General features: G+C 49.2%; 1 long non-coding RNA gene across 4 annotated transcripts in view; it reads left to right on the forward strand.

The window, feature by feature from the left end:
- LOC112986472 (uncharacterized) overlaps window positions 1-18604 on the forward strand; it is a 371351-nt gene that overhangs the window by 109788 nt on the left and 242959 nt on the right. For all 4 annotated transcript variants that reach the window (XR_010390269.1, XR_010390268.1, XR_010390270.1 and 1 more), the window contains one exon: window positions 7355-7447. This is a non-coding gene — a long non-coding RNA (uncharacterized LOC112986472). The remainder of the gene's footprint in view (window positions 1-7354; window positions 7448-18604) is intronic.

Raw genomic sequence — 18604 nt, forward strand, 5'->3', positions numbered from 1 at the left:
TGGTGAATCGCTTTTGCAAGTTGGATTCACAGTTTTAAAAAATCTGCAGAGAGAAGCCTAAGTTAGCTTAGCTTCGTACTTGTTTTCCTTTGATTAACTAGAGCTTTTTTATGAGTATCATGTGGAAAATGGCTTTGACTGAGACTGCAGTACTCACTTCACTTGTGTCCTAGGCTACCCTTAGCGCCTGCCCTGAGCCTACAGAGCAGAGTCTGAAACGATAGCAGGTGATCGTCACTAGTTTTTCTTATCTAGCACACACAGCGTGGCATCCAAGAGTTGAAGCACTGGGTTTTCTTCTTTATTTTTCTGTACAGTGCAGGGTGTGCCCCATCTGACCTAAATATTTGTGAAGTTACATCCTTGGGACAGGCTGACAAAAGGTTATAAACTCATTTGTTTTCATCTTTTCCTAAGTCAGGCAAGCTGCACTGAAGCATGACATGTGCCTCACATGGGGTCCCTCACACCTTCCTCTGACGCATCTGGTGCTGGCCACCGTCTGAGACAGGATATTGGGCTAGGCAGGCCATGGATCTGGTCCACACTAGCAGTTCCTGCTTCCTTACCCAGGGAGGTTATGGCTGGTGCTACCTCGTCATCTTCTGTAAGCGCAGAGACCAGGGACTCTGGAGGTACCATTTGGGCTAAAAAGCAAATAGCATCACAGGAGATCAGATGTCAGTTCTGCGTTAGGGAGGCTGCTTACGCTCAGGAGTTTGATCCTCAGTTTAGTGAACAGAGTGAAGCAGCCCAGGTCCGTAGTGATTGGGATCTTCCACTGAAGTCAGTGCCGTCAGGCTGCTTTGTACGTGAGCCTCTAGCTGTACTCTACTGATCTTTGCAAGAAAATGGGAAAGAGTAATTTCGAAGGTTAGTGGAAGGAGACTAGGCAGCTTAATTCCAGGGGTGAAGTGTGTGGACAAAACAACACCAGTCTATACCGTATCCCCAGAATTGTTGAACACCTTATGCATTTGATTGTGGTTGTGGAGCTGTTATTGCTTGTAGGAACAGAAAGGAGAGAGGTGTGTTCTCAGTGCTTAATTGTAGGAGAGAAAGGAAGGGATTTCTCCATTCCAGCCTCGGCTTTACATTGGACAAATTCCCCAGGCACTTCAAGAGCCTTTCCTAACGTTGGTGCCAGCTGTGCACACATCTGGGCTCCCCTGGGTGCAAGGTTGGTCCTGCCTGTGCTAAAACCTCTGTGTGTGTCGCAGCCCCAGGTGCTGCCTGAGGAACATTATTATACCAGGAGCCAGTGCTACGTTACAGAGCTCCTGCAGAAAACAGCGAGCGTCTTGTCCTTTGCAGGATATTTTTGTTTTTAGGCTGCAGCGTCTCTGTGCTCTGCTACGTTCGTGCAGCACTCCCTGAGCATACTTAGAGAGCTCATTCATGCCACCCTATCAAGCAATCTCTCTTCCCCAAAAGCTGAACAAGTCTGCAGCCAACAGTTTCAAAGTGAGCACACAGCTTCCATTAAACCTCCTGGGCATGCTGGACGTTGGAGTGCCTGCTCCTGGACAGCATGTTCCCCTGATTTGTATGATGTCCGTGTGTAGAGGCTTGGGGTGAGTTAGAGGCAAGATGTTGAGACGGAGTTCTACAGACCTGTCAGCTGGTGGGTGGAAGAGAGCGATCCCAAAGTATTCCTGGGAGTGACATAGGAATTACTGCAGGATGGAGTCAGTGCGGTCCAAAAAAAGGAACTTTGTGCAGGGTGCGAGGCTGGTACTGCCTGTGCTAAACCTGGTGATTTGCAATGTGTAACTAGCAACATTGTGAGCCTAATCCTACTGTTTGCGTATGCTCTGTTATCAGAGCCTCTCAGATGTTTTCCATCAACTATTCCTTAACCCTTTGCAGATACAGACAAACCCTGTGATGGAACCAAGAGCCACGTCAGAGACTAGTGAAGTCTTCCTTCTCTTTCCTGAGAGGCTTTTGGCAATGCCCCCCCCCAAAAAATAAATGGAAATTATTCAAAAAGAAATAACAATCATTGCTCCCTTCCTCCTACCCCGTGGGATACTTAAGTGAGCCAAGGACCAAGATGTCTGTGGAGTGGAGTGATTTGAAACAGTCTGTATGATAGGATTAGATTGCAAAATCAGAGGTGAGGTTAGGATCAAAGGTGACTTTGGTTTAGAAAATTGACCAAGTGATTCAGTGGCTTCAGTGCCATTTGGAAGACTGAGCAGGCCTTTTGGGGTGGCTTAGACAAAGACATTCAGGTGCCTGCATATGCTCGTGTTCTTAGGCAGATCAGAGAGAGCTGGGTGCCTGACTAGTGTGGGGGCCTTTCCCTATCTGGCCCACAAAGACTCACTCAAAACCAGTGTGATCTAAGGTCTCTGGTCCTTGTCCCAGTGTTTGACCACTCTGAAGGTGACAGTTTTTTTCCTTGTATCTAATCTGGATTTCCCTTGCTGCAGTTTGTCCCTTTGCTGTGCATCTCTGGAGACCGGGCTCCTTCTCCTCTGGTGCCATCTGCTCTGTGATGGAAGCCTGCGTGCAGATGCCCCACCGCTGTCCTTTCCCAGGCTGAACGAACCCATCCCCTCGGCTTCTGCTCGTATGACACGTGCTCGGGCCCCCCGACCATCTTGGTGGACACAGCTGGGCTCCCTCCCCTTAGTCAGCAGCTTGTCCTGGGGAGCCCAAAGTGGACACGGTGTCTAGATTTGGGTTCACCAGTGCTGAATACAGGGGAAGAATAACTCCCTTCGACCTCTTGGCTACGCTCGTGCTGTGGCAGCCCGGTATGGAGCTGGCCTTTGTCCCCAGAAGGGCAGGCTGCTACGATTCGGCTTGCCGTCATGTCATAAATACCCTGCTCTCCCACTGGCAGGAAGATCTACAAAATGTCCCTGTCTGATCTGTCATGAGACTATGTAGGCAATGAGGCCAGATAAGAACCTGAGCAATCCTTACAGCTTTTATTTTCTGGATAGCCCCATCTTGCATCCAGTTTTTGATTGACATTCGTCAAAACCTTGCTTTTAGTATTTATAAGCTCACAGCAAAAGCAAAAATGTGTCTGCTCAGTTAAATCATTTCGCCAGGATCTTCTGTTCCCTGAACACTGGTTCAGGTCTCTGGGCAATACAAAGCTGTGGGAGAGGTTTCAAGAGAAACTGCGTCCTTCAGATACAGTCTTAGTTCACTGATCTCAGAACAGAGACTGTTCCTGACCACTTTGATTCCTGTTGTTCGCTGTAGTTGCAAATGCATAAACAGGAGTGCAGCTACAGCAAGGACTGAATAGGCTAGAAAAACTCCTGCATAAGAATTTTCCACCCCAAAGAACCTGACTGTTAATTGCTTGAAAAATACATTATTTGCTTTGACTAGGGAAAAAAGAAAAAAAAAAAGAAGCTGATTGCTTGGAAGAAGAGGTGGCAATGGGGAATGCCAAAGCGTTGCAGTTATGTCCTGAATCTACAGCCAGATCCTCAGCTGCTGAGCACCAGTGTAACTAGTGGCTCGTGGCAAGTGATGTCCTGGGGTCGCATCGGACACTGGGCAGCCCAGCTCTCCAGTGAAGGGCAGAAGCACAGACAGCTATTTTGCTCTCCACTTAGAAAGGTCCATTTTAGGGTTGTCCCAAGGGAGCTCCTGTCTTTTCTTCTGCTTCTGCCTATCTGCTCTGCTCTAGTTCTGTGCCTGGTAGAGACAGGGGTCTTCCCTTGCTCTTTGGCCGCAGCCCTGTGTGTGCTGCCAGCCGTGCTGTGCCACCACATCTGGCAGCGCCCCAGACGGGTGCCTCACCACCCATCCCTACCAGTACCGCAGAGCCCACGGTCCCATCAGGGCCGTGCTGCGACCTCAGATCCCCTATGCCAGCAGCGGGGTGAGGTGATGTGTGTGAACCGAGGTCACCAGGTGGCTTTCAGCCGAAGCCCTGAACTTTTGCACCACGCTAAGGGGCAGGTGGACAATTTGGGGGTTGCGAGAAGCCTGAGAATACAGCGGCATTCCTGTATCCAGACTAGGTGGGGCAGCGGCAAGGGGATATTAGCTCTCCCTCGCAGTCAGTGTCTGAAACTTCCTTGTATTGTTTGTCCAATGCTAGGAGTTTCCCCCCCACACTAAAAATAGCTTTTTGTTTGTAAGTTCACTTTGCATTCAAGCTTCCTCTCTGGGTTTTCTCAAGAGGCTCCTTGATATCTTTAAATTTACTTTATCCACAGGAACAAAAGGCTGCAAAATTCTCACTGCATGAAGATGGGGAGGTTTCCCCTCCGAAGGAGGGGGAGGGTAGTTTTTAATATCTTTTTGTGTTTAGCGCAGGTTTGACTGGTGAGAGCAAACATCGTGTTCAGCCTTTGTTCCGTTTCCCCAGTAAGAGCAGCGAGGGAATGCAGTGTCCTCCTGGGATCACAGGGAAGAGTTGGCAGCGATACCATGCAGCTAAAAAATGTTCTTAAAAATAATCGAGCAACCACCAAGCAGCAGCAATCACTGTGCCTCTTAGCTCTAGCCCTTGGCAGCTGTTATCTGCACCAGATGTTGTCTTAAGTAAAAGGGAGATGCTGTGCTCTGGGGCAGAGGGATATATATTTTTTCTGACATTATCGTTCCATTGTTTTTTTTTTTAATAATGCCTTGTAGAATGTTAATAAATAGCTGTTTATTTTGACAGCGGTGTCAAGAGCATGCTAATGTGTTATGGTTTTTACTGCGGACACTTAGGACACATAAAGGGAGTTTGTGTTCCTGGTTCCAGGCAAGCAGGAGCATTTTGCTAACAGTGGATCCTGTCCAGGGAATGTGCATTACATATGGGCGTTTGTATCTCGGTCTGTCTGTGAGAGTTCATTTGGTTGATGAAAGATTGTTTGCTAGCACTCTTGGAGCTGGCAGGATGGTATTTATACCATTGTCAACTCTGATTAAAAGTTTCAGATGTTACAAAAGCGCTCAGCTTAGATCAGAAAAAAAACCCCAATTAATTAAATCTAAATTTCTTCTAAACAGATTTGCATTCAAAAGTGATCTGCCTTGTAGGCCTTTGATTCTGGACTGGTCTACTTTGTTTCTATTGCAGTGACTTCAGTCTGAAACCAGGCAATTAGGTACTGGGTAGCAGTCCAACCGTGGCAGTGTGGAGCTTCGCATGGCTTGGAAACTCATCCAATACATTGGGTGAGGCAGCACATGCAGTAGCTGCTGCTGGTATATGGCAGCGTAGGTGCTTCCTGCAGGTAGATCCCAAAACTCTTCTCAGGTCCTGGTTGTAAGTGTAAAATCACAGGGCTAGGAGAGCCCTCCTAAAATGTCATCCCCTCCTTCTTCATAGCTATGAGCTAGATCAGCTCTACCCACATCCGTCCTGGTTCACCGCTGGTGAGGGGCTCCACCGCTGCCTACCCAGGCTGTCACAATACTTTCCTATCCCCACTGGGTAGAAAGTTTCCTCTGAGGCATGATCAGAGCCCTTCTGGCTTCGATTTACTTATCCAAGCTGTGGTGGACATGATGATGCTGCACCATGTGTGAAGTGCTGCACACTGGTCTTCTGGAAGTGTTAGGCCTCTTTGCAGCGCCTGTAGCTAGCGAGCAGTGCAGCGCGACCACTTCTGGGATGCAACACCTCTATTTCGGTATATATAATATCATACACGGGAAGGGAAATTAGTCAGATTTGTGAAACAGAGCCCTTTATTCTCGCAAAAAAAATTAATGAAGATGTGTGAATACCAGCTTCTTGTTAAAGGACTTTATTCTCCAATTGACCCTCCTACGGGAGGAAGTGCACTTGTATGGTTGAATCATTTTTGCCAGTCTGAGGACATGCCCCAAAGTTACCATGCATTATAGCGATAGGAAAGGCTGCATTTCTCTGCCTCTGTAACGTATTGTGCATTGAAACGATACTTCCTCTGGAGCCGTCGGGGCACTGAGTCACGCAGCCCGTCTTAGCGACAAGTGGGCATGTTACATGTGCAATGCTAGAGCTCATACGTGTGAGAATGTTTCTTAAGGCAGCATCTGAATTTATGTAGTGTTAGTAAGAGGTGGATGGATTTTCCACTAGTAACAACTATAATAAAATCAGATTACAACTGAAACGAAATGCTAAATTGAATCATAAAAATGAAATAAAATGAAGTGCTGGTGGACTCCCATCTAAATCAGATTCAATTAAAGAAACTGTTGAGGCCAAAATTACGCTTGAAGCAATTGTGGAGGACAGGCCTGTAATGTCATCTCTGAGTCACCATTCGAATGAATTACTGGCCCTTGGAGGGAACAAATTCTCCTTGAATTCGCACAAAGGAACTGCTTTTCTAGTTGGCTTCTCTGAGTTATTCTCCCCTTCTACATGCACGATCTCCCTGTGCTCGTGGTTATTTTGGGCTGTTTGGGGCCAGCACGAGGCTGCGGATGGGGAGGGTGTGGAGCAGCGCCGGCGAGATCGCTGGAGTCTTTCCGGCGCCGGGGAGGCCTAGGTGCTCTGCAGGCCTCCAGCACGGGGAGGGAATACAGCGTTTTTTACCCCAGATAATCACAGAAGAAAGGGTGCTGCAAGGGCAAGCGGCCTTCAATCCACCTGGCACGGGGGCTTAGGGATGGGGCATCTTGGCACAGGCTGCAATTCCTGCTGAATGCATATTTGCCCCAGCTCCAAAGCCACTATCTGTGCAACCTTCACTCCGTGTTTTCTTCTCTTTTTTTTATTGGGCAGGACCTGAATTTTCTTAATCAGGACTCCGTGTTGCCCACTGTATCCCTGAGCTCTGATGGTTACACCATGCACTCTTCTTTTGATCTCAGATTTGTTTTTTAATCTCCCTATGCCTTGGTGATCACATCTCTGTGACAGATGTGTTACTTATGGCCTGTATTTTACGTGTGCCCTTCTGAAGTCTAGACCCTAACTGTGCCTTGAAGTGAGTGATCTCGGGCTTCCAGAGGAGTAGAGCCTTATTGAGGTAATAATTTTAAAATATTAATTTTGATTCAAATAGGACTTTGCCAAAACTTTTTAAAGTGGTGTAATTTGACATTTCCTTGCAGTTATAATTCATCTTTGTAAAATGTCTGGTTAGGAGTTTTCTGATTGGGTTTTTTTAATCAGAAAATGGTAATCTAGGATAACCTGCTTCTGTTTGTGTGCACAAGGGTCAGTTTTGGTACATCTCCCAATGTTGAAAATGTGTCCAAATGGTTTCAGAAATGGAAAACATGAGGTCTGGATAATATATATATGTTTAATTTTATGTTGCTTCACTGTTGTCTTCAGCATTAAAAACAGAATGAACATTTCGATTGACCCCTGTCATTTCCCCGCCTGAGATGATCCTTTGCAAGGATTTTGAAACCCTGCTTTTCTCTTCTGTTTCAGGGTAGCGGAGTGCTCCTCTGGCTCCTGTCTTGTGTGAGTACATAGCTGTACTGAAGTCTTCCAACAATTCAACTTGAGTCCCGGTTTCATGGGGTAAGTCTCTCATTTTAGAGATGAGTCATACAGCTGCTTTGCCATTTGCCATAACCTTTTTCCTTGTTCTTCTGGCTGTGAGAGGCACAGCAGTTCTGCACAGTTTCAGCCATTTTTTATCCTTGGAAATCAACACTCGCCCCTCTCTCTGGTGGAAAATGCTTCCTTTTCCTTTTAGCCAGATTCTTTGTCATGAAGCCTAAAATTGGTTCTGATGAAACTAATCTGGGGGGAGGCCATGGGGGCAAATGCAGGAAAGATTAAAAAGGCTGAAATGTGAAGTACTGTGGTGTCCTGGCTCTACCTGCCCCAGGAAGTCTTCAACAACTGTTGAGTTACCAAAGAATGAATGCCGATGTATAGAAAATAGCAGTGCACTTACAAATAGAAGCTGTTTGAGGGCAGGGACAGAAGGGAAGGGAAAAGAAGATGGACATGAAACCACTCGTGTAAAAGACCCTGCTAATCTAGACACACTTGAATTTAGCCAGCCATTTCCATGGCGGTAGCTTTTTTCCAGAGAGCCACAACTCTCTGTGTAACCTGAGCGACAGATGCCAATTGAAGTGATTATTTCCTCTGGAGGAAATCATTTACTTTCTGCAAGGGCTTGGGTATATTCTTCCCTGCGCTGTATGCCAGCACGTGCTAACAGTTAAAGCGGTGGAGGATGCAAAGACTTTCTGGGCAGGAATCCTTCCCCATCTGCACTCGCCGTCCTGAGAGATGGTACAGCTTGCTACAAAACAGTCAGCAACTGCGGGTGCATATGAGCTTAACTGAGGGGAAAAGCATCTCTCTTGGACTCGGATCTTGCAAAGGGGATTCAGCGCTGGGAGCTTTCTGGGTTGCATTCTCGAAGTCGGCAGCTGCTAGGTCAAACTCGTGTGTGTGTGTCCGTGTTGATGGCCACGCTGCAGTCCCGGAGTGGTCTGCAGAGGAGAGGACACCGCTGTTTTATCCGGCGGTGATAATGGTTCAGGTCACAGGGAGCATCCCGGGGCAGAGAGATGAACTTGCATTTTTCTCCAGTGATGATGGTGATGTAATGATATGGTAAATGAAGTATTTCATCTTCCTCCTTCTCTTCACTCTGTTCCAGGAGCTAGCTCAGGGTTTTCTGCCAGAAAGCTGACTTTTCTCCTGGCTAAAGCTTGAGGGTTCATCAGTGCTGAAACATTACTGGGATGTTCTGTCCTGCAGACACGAGGGAGAAAAACCCTCTCTGGAGGAGGAAACACTAGCCCAAATGCTGCAAGCTTCGTTTCTGTACCTGTCACAGTTATTTATTATTTCAGGCAACTTCTGAATTTATATAGTGCTTCTGAAAACCAGGGCTGAGCCTCAAATAAGTAGATGAACAGACTCTCAGCACCTCACTGTTCATTTTTGTCAGCACGTGGAAAGCGCTGTGATTGCGCTGGACGTAGAGCATCACAAATTACCAGGTCACGTAGCAGCAGCTAGGGATGTTTCAATTCCTGCTGGTAGGACTGCGAAAGCAGCTGCTTTAGGGGCTGCCTGTAAACGTGGTTTGTTTGCAGCTAGTTTTTGTTGACTTTGCCAAAATGCCTTGTCTGAACAAAACTGTGTGCGAGTGTGTGTGTGCACACGGACGCCCACACGCATGCCCACGCGTCCTCTCGCACACACGCACGTGTGTATTCTGGCACGAGCCTGCTCCCAAATACAGTTCTTCCTCTCAGCTCGATACAACACCGTCGCTCCCCAGGACTTCTGGCTGGGCCCGTGTGGCAGTGTCCTTCTCTCTCCTGTCCCTTCCTGACCCTCACGAAGCTGCACATTTGGAGTCCCGTCCCCACCAGTGACACAAACGTTGGAGGAGCTGGGACAAGGGCCGGGCCGGGTGCCCCTGCTCCGCGGTGCACCCGCTCCTGCCTTGCTCCCTCGCTTCCTCCCCTTGCTCTCAGCTCCCTGCGGACGCTTTGGGACCAAGAGTGGGACTGGCTCCGAAATAGCTGTCCGCACTCGGGAAAGGCCTCCGACCTCTTGGAACCTCAGTTTAGTATCCTCCGAATATGCCTGCTGCGGCCTTAAGTCTACCTCTTGCTTTCATGGAAACTGTGTGCGACGTTAAGCCGGTTAAGCAGGAGGCCCAGGAGAGCAGTGCAGCTAGTTGTGGGTCGGATGTGTGTGCGGGGAAGGGGTCTGGGCCCGTGGGACCTCTGCACTGCAGGGTTGCGGGGTCTAGAGACCCATAAATGCCCTGGGAAATATTCCCAGCGCGGAGGTGGTCTCCATCCCGCCTACAGAGCCAGCCTTTCTCTGCCCCCCCCAGCAGTGCTGCGGAGCAGGGGCACTTGGAGGGAGGGGGAGAGGTCAGGCAGGGAAATACCGCTGCCGTGGGGATTCGTGCGAGGTTACGAGGTGGAGGAGGATCCAGGGGCTGCCGAGGGCTGAATCCCAAATACGTGCGCGTTTCCTCGCTGTGTTCGCTGGCAGCTGCGGATGTGCTGCTATCCATCAGGGAGGTGTGAGGATACCAGAAACCAGCCCCTCTTCCGAGCCGGGCCATTTCAAGAGAGGGAATCTTGTTTTCTGAATCGTCGCGGAAAGCAGCGCCCGACGAGCGCAGTGTGGCCAAGGAAACCTTTTCCACCCGCACCTCTTTAGGCCACCTGCTTCTGAATATGGGAGAGATGTCAAAGATGGGGTTTTGGGTCAAAACCTGTGTGCGTTTGTGCTTGGGGTGGAGAAGCCGAAGCTGGTTATAATTCACAGGGCTTATTCTTTTCATGTTGTACAGCTGGACGGTAGCGAAAAGGAATATATTTCTCTGTCGAGTATACATGACAGTTCAGCTCTAGTTCCTCCTCGGGTACCCCCTCAATCTTGTGCTGGGATGGTGGCTGGATTTTTGCTGTCGAATTCAAACCTCCTCTGAACACCCAGCTTGGATAGGAGAAGTTAATTTAATTTGCCCTCCTGCAACCAAAAGAATTGATTGTCCAAATCCTAATGGCCCTGGGTAGGCCCCAATTCCCCTATGGGACCCTTGTGGGGCTTTGCCTCCTGCCTGCTCTGTATGGCAGAGGGGGGGGCGGCAAATGGGGCAGTAGGACTGTGGCTGGGTGTGCTTGGACCGCGCGAGCAACGTGCAGTGTTGGGGAGAAATGCAGTCTTGGTCACGCTACGCTGCACTTTATTTTGGAAGAGGCTGTTGCAAGCAGCCAAGTGGTTTCCTCTGTGCCTTAATCTCAGCGGTTAATAATCGGGGTTGCGCCCTGGGAGACACGGTTTGTCCTAATGTTTCCGGGAAGCCGCAATAGTCTGCACGCAGTGTGTGTCCCGCCGCTCTCAAGGAGTGGTGTGGATAGTGTAAAACCAAGGGCACCAGGTCTGTAGGGCCCATTCTGCTGGAAAGCAATAGTCTGCCGTACAATAAAACAGGCTGTGCGGTTAAGAAAACAGGCTGTGTGGTTAAGAAAGGGGAGCTACTTTCTTGGACAGATTTCGTATTAAAGTAACCCCTCCTTTTCAATAGGTTTTAATTACCTAATTGAAAACTGGAGTAATTAAGTCAAGAGAACTGAGAAAACCATGCAGAAGACTTTTTGGGTGGATTGGGTCTTTAAGATTCAAGCCGAAATGCGGAGGGGGGAAAGCCCCAAAAACCCAAACTGAAAAAACCCTGTAATTTATTAATCAGAAGATGTTTTTGCAGGAAAAACACAGTTAAAAATATTAAACAAACTTGAATAAAAGTCTCTCAGTCAGCCAAAAGAGTGAAGTGAACCCTGTGATGCTATTTGAAGTATGTAGGTGGCATACATAGACACTTTTATTTACCTTTCTACTCAGTGGATTTATAAAACAGTTAAGAGGTGTGCTAGAAATAATGAGATGAAATGTGGTAAAAGTGCAAAAAAGTTGAAATTGTTTGAAAAAAAATAAAAGGAAAAATATATAAGAAAGTGAATGGGTCCCTGTTGAAAACTGATGGAAGCGCTATCATTTGGATCATTTAAAACCAGGCTGTGCACATCAATAAAAAATATGCTAAGGGGAACAGCTGTAGGTTTGTTCCCCCAGGTAGGGACAAGATGATCTAATATATCTTTTTAATTTCATTTCTAATTTCTATGCTTCAAATAACATAGACAACCCTTGAAATATAACCTATAGTCTGCTAATTCCTTCCTTTCTTCCTGTCTAGAGAGAGATGCTGAGTTGAGGGCAGTTGCCCAATATTTCAGACTATTATTTTTAGCCCGATTTCCTACGGAAATGAAGCTCGTGTGAATACAGTGTCCCTGTGTCGGCCTGCCAGTCTCTTTTCTTTCCCTTTCCCCCAGGAAGCTCTTGGCCAAATTTCAGGAAAAGTGCCGAGGGCTGGGGCTGAAAAGGTACGAAGGTTCTGCAACATCTAAGAATAGAGGTGGCCGGAGACAGAAGGAAGCGCACAGAGCCTCATCAGACAGAGTATAGGTCTGTCTGTATGGTATATTCTATAGGTTAACCCGTGTTTGGCATCTGAACGTCCATGGTGAGCTCAGCCTGGAGGACGAACCCCAGGAGCGGCTGGCGGTGCTTGCCGTGGGTTAGTCTGGACGTCGGCAGAGAAGAGGCTGCGCCGGGACCTTTGGGCTAGGGGAGCTTGAACGGCAGTTCCTTGCTGGTCGCAGACCCGCAGCCGGTTTTGCGGGGCCGCCTCGGCTGTGCTGATCTTTCCTTTCCTTTCTCGTTGTCCCTTCGGGGCGTGCTGGGGTGAACCTCTGCAAGGCGGCCTTCGGGCCAAAACGCAGCCCTGCTTGGTTTTCCCGGGAGGGCTTTTTCCCCTCCGCCCCTCCTTTGAAGTCCCCTCGCCCTACACCCGAGGAAGCTGATGTCATCGGAGGATGGGAAGCCAGTTCCCACCTTCGGAGGAAGGAAATTCCTTGGGGCAGTGCTGTTTATCCGTCGGCCCCCCGAGCGCCGGACTGAGAGCCGAGGTGGCTCTCCGGGAGGGAGGCGCGGGGTCTCGCTCCCCCCCGCTCCGCGCTGCTGCGTCTGCGTTGTGGGGGCGGCTGCCTGGGGACAGCCCGGCGATTGCCCGTCAGGCATCTGAAGCCTGCCGCCGTAATGGCTTTTACACCTTGCTCGTGGAATTTGCTGCACAGAAACACAAAGCCTCGTGCAAGCTGGTTTCTGTGAATTGATTAAGGAAGAAAAAGCCCAACAAACAACCCCCCGGGATTAGTGAGGGCAACCAGCCAATGCTGCTCCGCAAGAAGGAAAAGGTGGGACTTGCCGCTCCGGAGGATGCAAAGGAAGGGGCCCTGGCCGCAGGCTTGAGGCCCTGCTAAACGGAGCACTGCTGAAATGTTTTGGGGAGGAATGCGGTGGCCCGGGGAGGAAGGACGGGGAGCGTCTCGGGTGGCCCTGCCGTAGCCTGGCAGGTGGCTTCCCCAAGCCTGGCGACGAGAGCAGGCGAGTCGAGCGCACCTTGCCTCACTGGGTGCCCCTTGCCGCCGGCGGTGTGACCCGCCGTGGGGTCTCTCAGCTTAGATAAGGAAACACTTTCTGCCACCGCGTCCCCAGAGCCTGATGTGGCCACGTCACAGCCCTCGATGCCCGCAGCTCCCACGGGCGGGACCGAAACCCGTGGGGTCGGGCCGTGAAGGCCCCCTGCGAAGCGGAGGCTTGCCGTCGGCTGCGGGCAGCCCGGAAAGGAGTTCACGTTATCGCGGGAGCGACCCGCTGGCTGCGCATCGTCTCGGACAAGTGGCCGCCGTCGCGGCCGGGAGGGCGCGTGTCAGGCAGGAATGTGCCGTCTGACGTGCCAGCTCGCAGCAGCCAGATCTTCCCCTCTCACCGCAGCGCGTCCTCGTGTCCTTTGGCGTATTAAATAGTCTGATCCTGCTTTTACTCAGTGCTTCCACTCTGCTCGCTCTTCACCTGCAGTCCAAGAGGCGGGCTGGCTCCGCAGAGGTCCAAATCTGACACCAAATCATGTGTCCCCCGAGAGAAGCCTTCCTCCATCCCAGGTGAAAACCTCAGCGAATTCAATGTCAGGTCCCTTCTCTCCAGCGGGAGGAATGTGCTGACACACAGATACCGCAGTGCTGGCAACCTGAGCTGGAAACACAGTCATTTGAGCCAAGAGGTTTCTTTTGCTGGTGTAGTTTATCAGAGCTGACCCAAACAAAATTAGCTATCCTGGAAGGACAAAAAAAATTCCCTTCTTTTGTAGCCCTGCGTCCACACCAGGGCTTTTTGCTGGTGTAGCTGTCTCCCTCGCAGGGATGAGGTATTTGTTTTTTCACACTGCTAGAATTAGGCTTGCAAAACTTCTTTGTGTAGACTGGCCCTAGCAGAGAAGGGGCCAGCTTGCTTCAGGAGCGCGTCGGTGCACCAGTGAGAAATGGTGCTGTCCTGAGGTAGTGCATTACATCCATTTTCCACTGCTGTAGAAGGTTTCCCACAGTGAAGAGAGAAAAAACAACCCTTAAAGCTTCATTTTGTCTGGCCATTTTTGTTGGTCTCTTATAACTCTGTGTGTGTGTGTGTGTGTGTGTGTGTGTGTGTGTGCAGACCTTGTTCACAGATTGCTGTAGCATAGAGATATAGGGAGATGGTGAAACAAGTCCATGGAAATTATTTGCAGTTATTGGGGCAGATGAAGCAGCATGGAAAGAGAAGAGTATAATCTGATTATTGTGCTTGTTTCAACTTGTTAATTAGATATGCCAGGTAAAAATCAGGATCAATGCACTATTCTAAGGAGTGTTGAATCAACGTATTTAATTCATACGCTGCCTTTCATCCTCAGCAGGTTGTACAAGTAGGGGTTTTTAGTGCTTTTGCTGAAGTGCAGATATCACTGAGGAGAAATGCAGTAGCAGCCGGTGAAGCCGTGTAATGGCTCGAGGGAAGAATCCCCTGTCTGGAACGGGTGTTTTTGGGATGGGGGTTGTCATTTTGTGTAAGGGGCAGAAAATACTGCAGAAGGGTGCCAGTAATGGTCACAAGCAGACATGATCCTAGCATGAAAAAACAGCATATAAACAGCAGTATTTTCGGGCTGTGGGTAAAGAGAGAGTCCTTTTTAGTTAAAGGGATCCAGAAGTCATTTTCCCCATAAGAGCTGGAGCCCTGGATGTCCTTTACTCGGTTGCATAGTTTGAGATCAGTTTTACTGGCCAGTGAAAACAGTTGGCTCAAATCAGAGCCCTCCAGCTGTCTCACAGGATGGTCCGGGTCTTAATTCCCATCCCTTCATACCTCCTCTCCTTTTGTGTGACCAAGGAGCCCCATAAAGACCACCAGTGAGGGCTCTGTGGACCACCACCGGTACTCCGGGGTGAGGAGCGCAAGCCTGGAAGCTATTGCCCGGCTTTCACAGGCTTTGAAGTGGAATGGCCAGCCTTTGTGTGCTCAGAGAGATTCTCTAGATAACGTGCTACCGAAAGGAAAAAAGTTTATCTCCCCCCCAAGACATAGTTTCAGACTAACTAAATTATACCCAGCATGGGTACTTAGGCTCAATTCTGCAATATTGCATTGCACCCTGAGGTGTGGTGCCTCCCAGTTTGTTGTGATATTAATCTTGGAAGCAAAACAAAATCCTTTACAAAAGATCAATTTAGTGCATCTCCTTTGTCTTGGCAGAAGACAAATTGGAGCTGCAACATCTGTTTTTCTGAAGGGATAGTACTTTTCCACTGCTGGTTTTCTCTGGCAGCTGCACACTGCCTGAAAGGCTGAAGTGCTTGTCAGTATTACCTCTGATACTGCACAGGATAATAGGCCCTAGAGATGAGCTTAATATTTCAAAGCACTGAGCAAATTTTAATTGATCTGTGCAGTTATTGCCCTTAGCCCACCAAGCAGTGTGGCTAAACCACTGGGAGAAACACCGAGTAAGGCAAACTCTTTCATTTAGCAGAAAAGAGCATTGTTAGAAGCAGTGGCTGAAAGAAGAATCCAAAAAAATTCAAATGGGGAATGAAATCTGAATGCTCAGTAGTGGTGGGAATTAATCACAGGAGGGAAAATACCAAGGGAAGTGCTGGCTTCTCTCCATCTCTTGATGTTTTCAGATGAAGATAAGTTGTTCTGTAAGAGATGGAGAGATATATATTGGTCAAACATAAGCAACTGGCCCTGATTCAGGTGTAACTGAGAGAAATTAAAAGCTTTTTGATATAGAGAAGGCCAGACCAGACCCTTTTTTTAGAGCTTTGAGATCTATAAATCCATGATGTTAACTATTTCTCATACTTCATCCATGGAGAAATGAAAGCTGGCAGGTGATACAAGTTGCCCAAGGCCATAGAAGAAATTAGTGGCAGAATCAGGAGTATAACTCTGCATTTCCTGGCTCTCCGCCCAGTTCTCCAGCCATGCAGCCCCGCGAGAGGCTGATGCAACGGGGGAGAGGCTGGCCCCGCTCGCGGTCAGCTTTTCCCTGCCACGGTGGCACCCACGGGTGAACCACCGCCACCAGCAGCGGGGTGCCGTGCCATGCACTGCTGCTGGAGTGGAGATCTCGAGAACGTCCTCGCTCCGTGCAGTGCAGGCGGGCTCTCTCCACTCCGCGGGGTTACTACCCAGTGCCCACGGGGCGCTCGTATGCTTGTCTACGGGAACTGCGGGAATAGGCAAAGGTCTCAGCCAGGATGAGGCCTGCTGCTGGCAAAAGCGGACACGTGTGCAGAAGGGTGAAGATCTCCTTGTGCAGGTTCAGATGTGGCCAAACTGCCGTGCAAAAAGGGAGATGGGGGCTGAGGGCAGCAGCGATAAGAACCCCAACCCTGTGTCAGCAAAATGGTTGAGTATATCCTTAAAAATAGATCCTGCTGAATCGCAGTAAACACACTCTTAGTGCTAAACAGGGGCTAAAAGCTTAGCTGAACCAAGGCTTGCCTGAGTGGATAGCTGTGAATCAATTAAGTTGTTATTTTTGAAAAGCTACCTGTAATAAAATAGATAAGATCAGCTATTTCCTCAGTGTACCTAGAAAAAAAAATATTCCAAGAGAAATAAAATTCCCAACGTAAGAAAAAATCCACCAGGAAAGTGTTTATCAGGAAATTGGGCAGACAAGATATTTCTGTGCTTGTGAGCTGTTTTGGAACATTAATAGCAGGAGAGCAATCTGCTGTCAGGCCTGGTGACTTTGTGTGGCAGTGCTCCTGCCCGAAAGCTGCGTATTTGGGATGAGGACTGGAGCCCATCAGAAACCAGTGACAAGATAGGCTTGCGCCCAGGTCTGAGCTTTGGTGGGACTCTCTAGTTCAGTGTGACCATTTCATTTAGCTGCTGTGCTGGTGTGTTTTAATCCTGAGATGGAAACATTTCAGCAGTAAGTGATGTGAATCTTTGTGGTTTTTCACCAGGATATGCGATACAGGGCCAGCCCCACAAACTTTTAGCTTTCTTTATACTACCCTAAAGATTATGGGCACAAGCTCATGGCTTCATGTGGAAGGAAAGTTACTCAAGCAAATGTGAGAGTGGGTCTTACCTTAATAAACTGCCTTTGAATTTTTTAGGATGAAAGCAATGTAAGATGTTATCGTGTGGATCACTTCTGTGTTGTGCTGGGACTGTGTTCACACAAAGAAGGCAGCTTTTCCGTCCTGCTGGGGTGAGAGCCAACCCCAGTTCCAAACGGGAGTTTATATCTATCTTAAATGGTTATATCAAGTCATGAACCTTTGAATAGGGTCCTTCAAAGGTTTCTTTCAAGCACTTCCTTTGAAATGCAATTCTCCCCTTCCCCTTTTTCCTTGAAGTTTCTGTTCCAAGGGACCTCTAATCTTCGGCAGCTGATAAGAGCAGTTGCAGGGGAATTGCTGGAGGGGATCTCCCGGCACACAGGCACCTGTGAGAGCAGCAGGTGTGACAACCCAGGGTCCCAGGCGGGGTGAAAAGTCCTCATCCGTTCCCGTTGTGCAAGGGGGAGCAAAAGGCTTGCAGCCCGTAGCTGGGTAAGGCTGGCTCCTGGCACTCTTGCCCCTGCTCCCTCACCTCTCTTGCCGGCCCCCAAAGCATTCAAAATTCCCGACAGAGGCTCCCTGACCACGACATTTTAGTAAAATGTGTTTGAGGATTCTCCGGGTCTTTATAGGCTGCTTTAGCCGTGGGGTGAGACTCCTCGGGTCCTGGGCTGAACGATGGGGAGGGGGAGGATGGGTGTCTAGAGACGGCACTGCAAACCGGCCGGAGGGAGGGCAGGTGGGGGACGTGAAGTCAGGAGGAGCCTGCTTGGATACCATCCCAGTGCCTTACAGTTTTAATGAATTCTCTCTAATTGCTAACAAAACTTAGCCCTGTCAAAGTGGAGGATTACTGATTCTTCGGTTTAATCCTGCACATCCATGGAGATACGTCTCCGTGGCACGGCTGAGCTGCAGTGTCCCGGGCTGGAAGAGGGCAGCATATCCTCACGGGTCAGGAAATGCTGTCCTAGGCTGGAAGCTGCAAAATAAAGCCATACAAAGAAGCTATTGAAGGCCCCTGTTTCTCAATCCTCTTGGAGGAAAAAGCGACAGCTTTTTCTGAGCCAGTTATTCAGAGAGAGAGGGTGGTCAGGCTTCTTTTTTTTTCTTTTTTAATTTAAAAATCAGGCAGAAAAAACCAGTGAGATCCCAGTGAGATACCGCCTGAAACTGCTGCAATGAAAAGGGGGGGAGCTGGCTGCTTGTGGTGTGCCATGTTTTCTCTGCAGCCTCTGCCAAGTTATTTTTTTTCTTCCTCCCATCCCTCCATGTAGCAACAAAACAGGCTCGAAGAGGAAGACCTGAGATCCTCAGATGTGTGGGATGTTGCTGCTATAAAATAATTAAACGGATCCAGCACAGCAACATAGATACGGTGAAATTCCAGCAGACGTGGAGTGAGAAGGGCTCCGTGGCTGTCCACCGACCCAGCCGAGCCCGACTCCGGCAAGCCTCTGCAGGGAGGCGGCAGGAGTGGCACCGCGGGAAGCCGTGGTTACCTGGGGACTCTTCCACGGCGAACCGAAAACGTCAGTATTAGGGCATGCATCAGCTGGCACCCTGCTCAGATGCTGTTTGTGAAAGGAGGTGACAGAGGCTGTCCCATGCGGTCGGATGTCTCTCCGCTGCAGGGGATGGTGCCATGCTGCAATGGCTCCAGCAGCACCGTCCAGCCCATCGTGCCCGTCGCTATTTTCTGCTCTCTTTGGCT

Source organism: Dromaius novaehollandiae, chromosome 8, assembly GCF_036370855.1.
Source record: "Dromaius novaehollandiae isolate bDroNov1 chromosome 8, bDroNov1.hap1, whole genome shotgun sequence".
Classification (NCBI taxonomy): Eukaryota; Metazoa; Chordata; class Aves; order Casuariiformes; family Dromaiidae; genus Dromaius; species Dromaius novaehollandiae.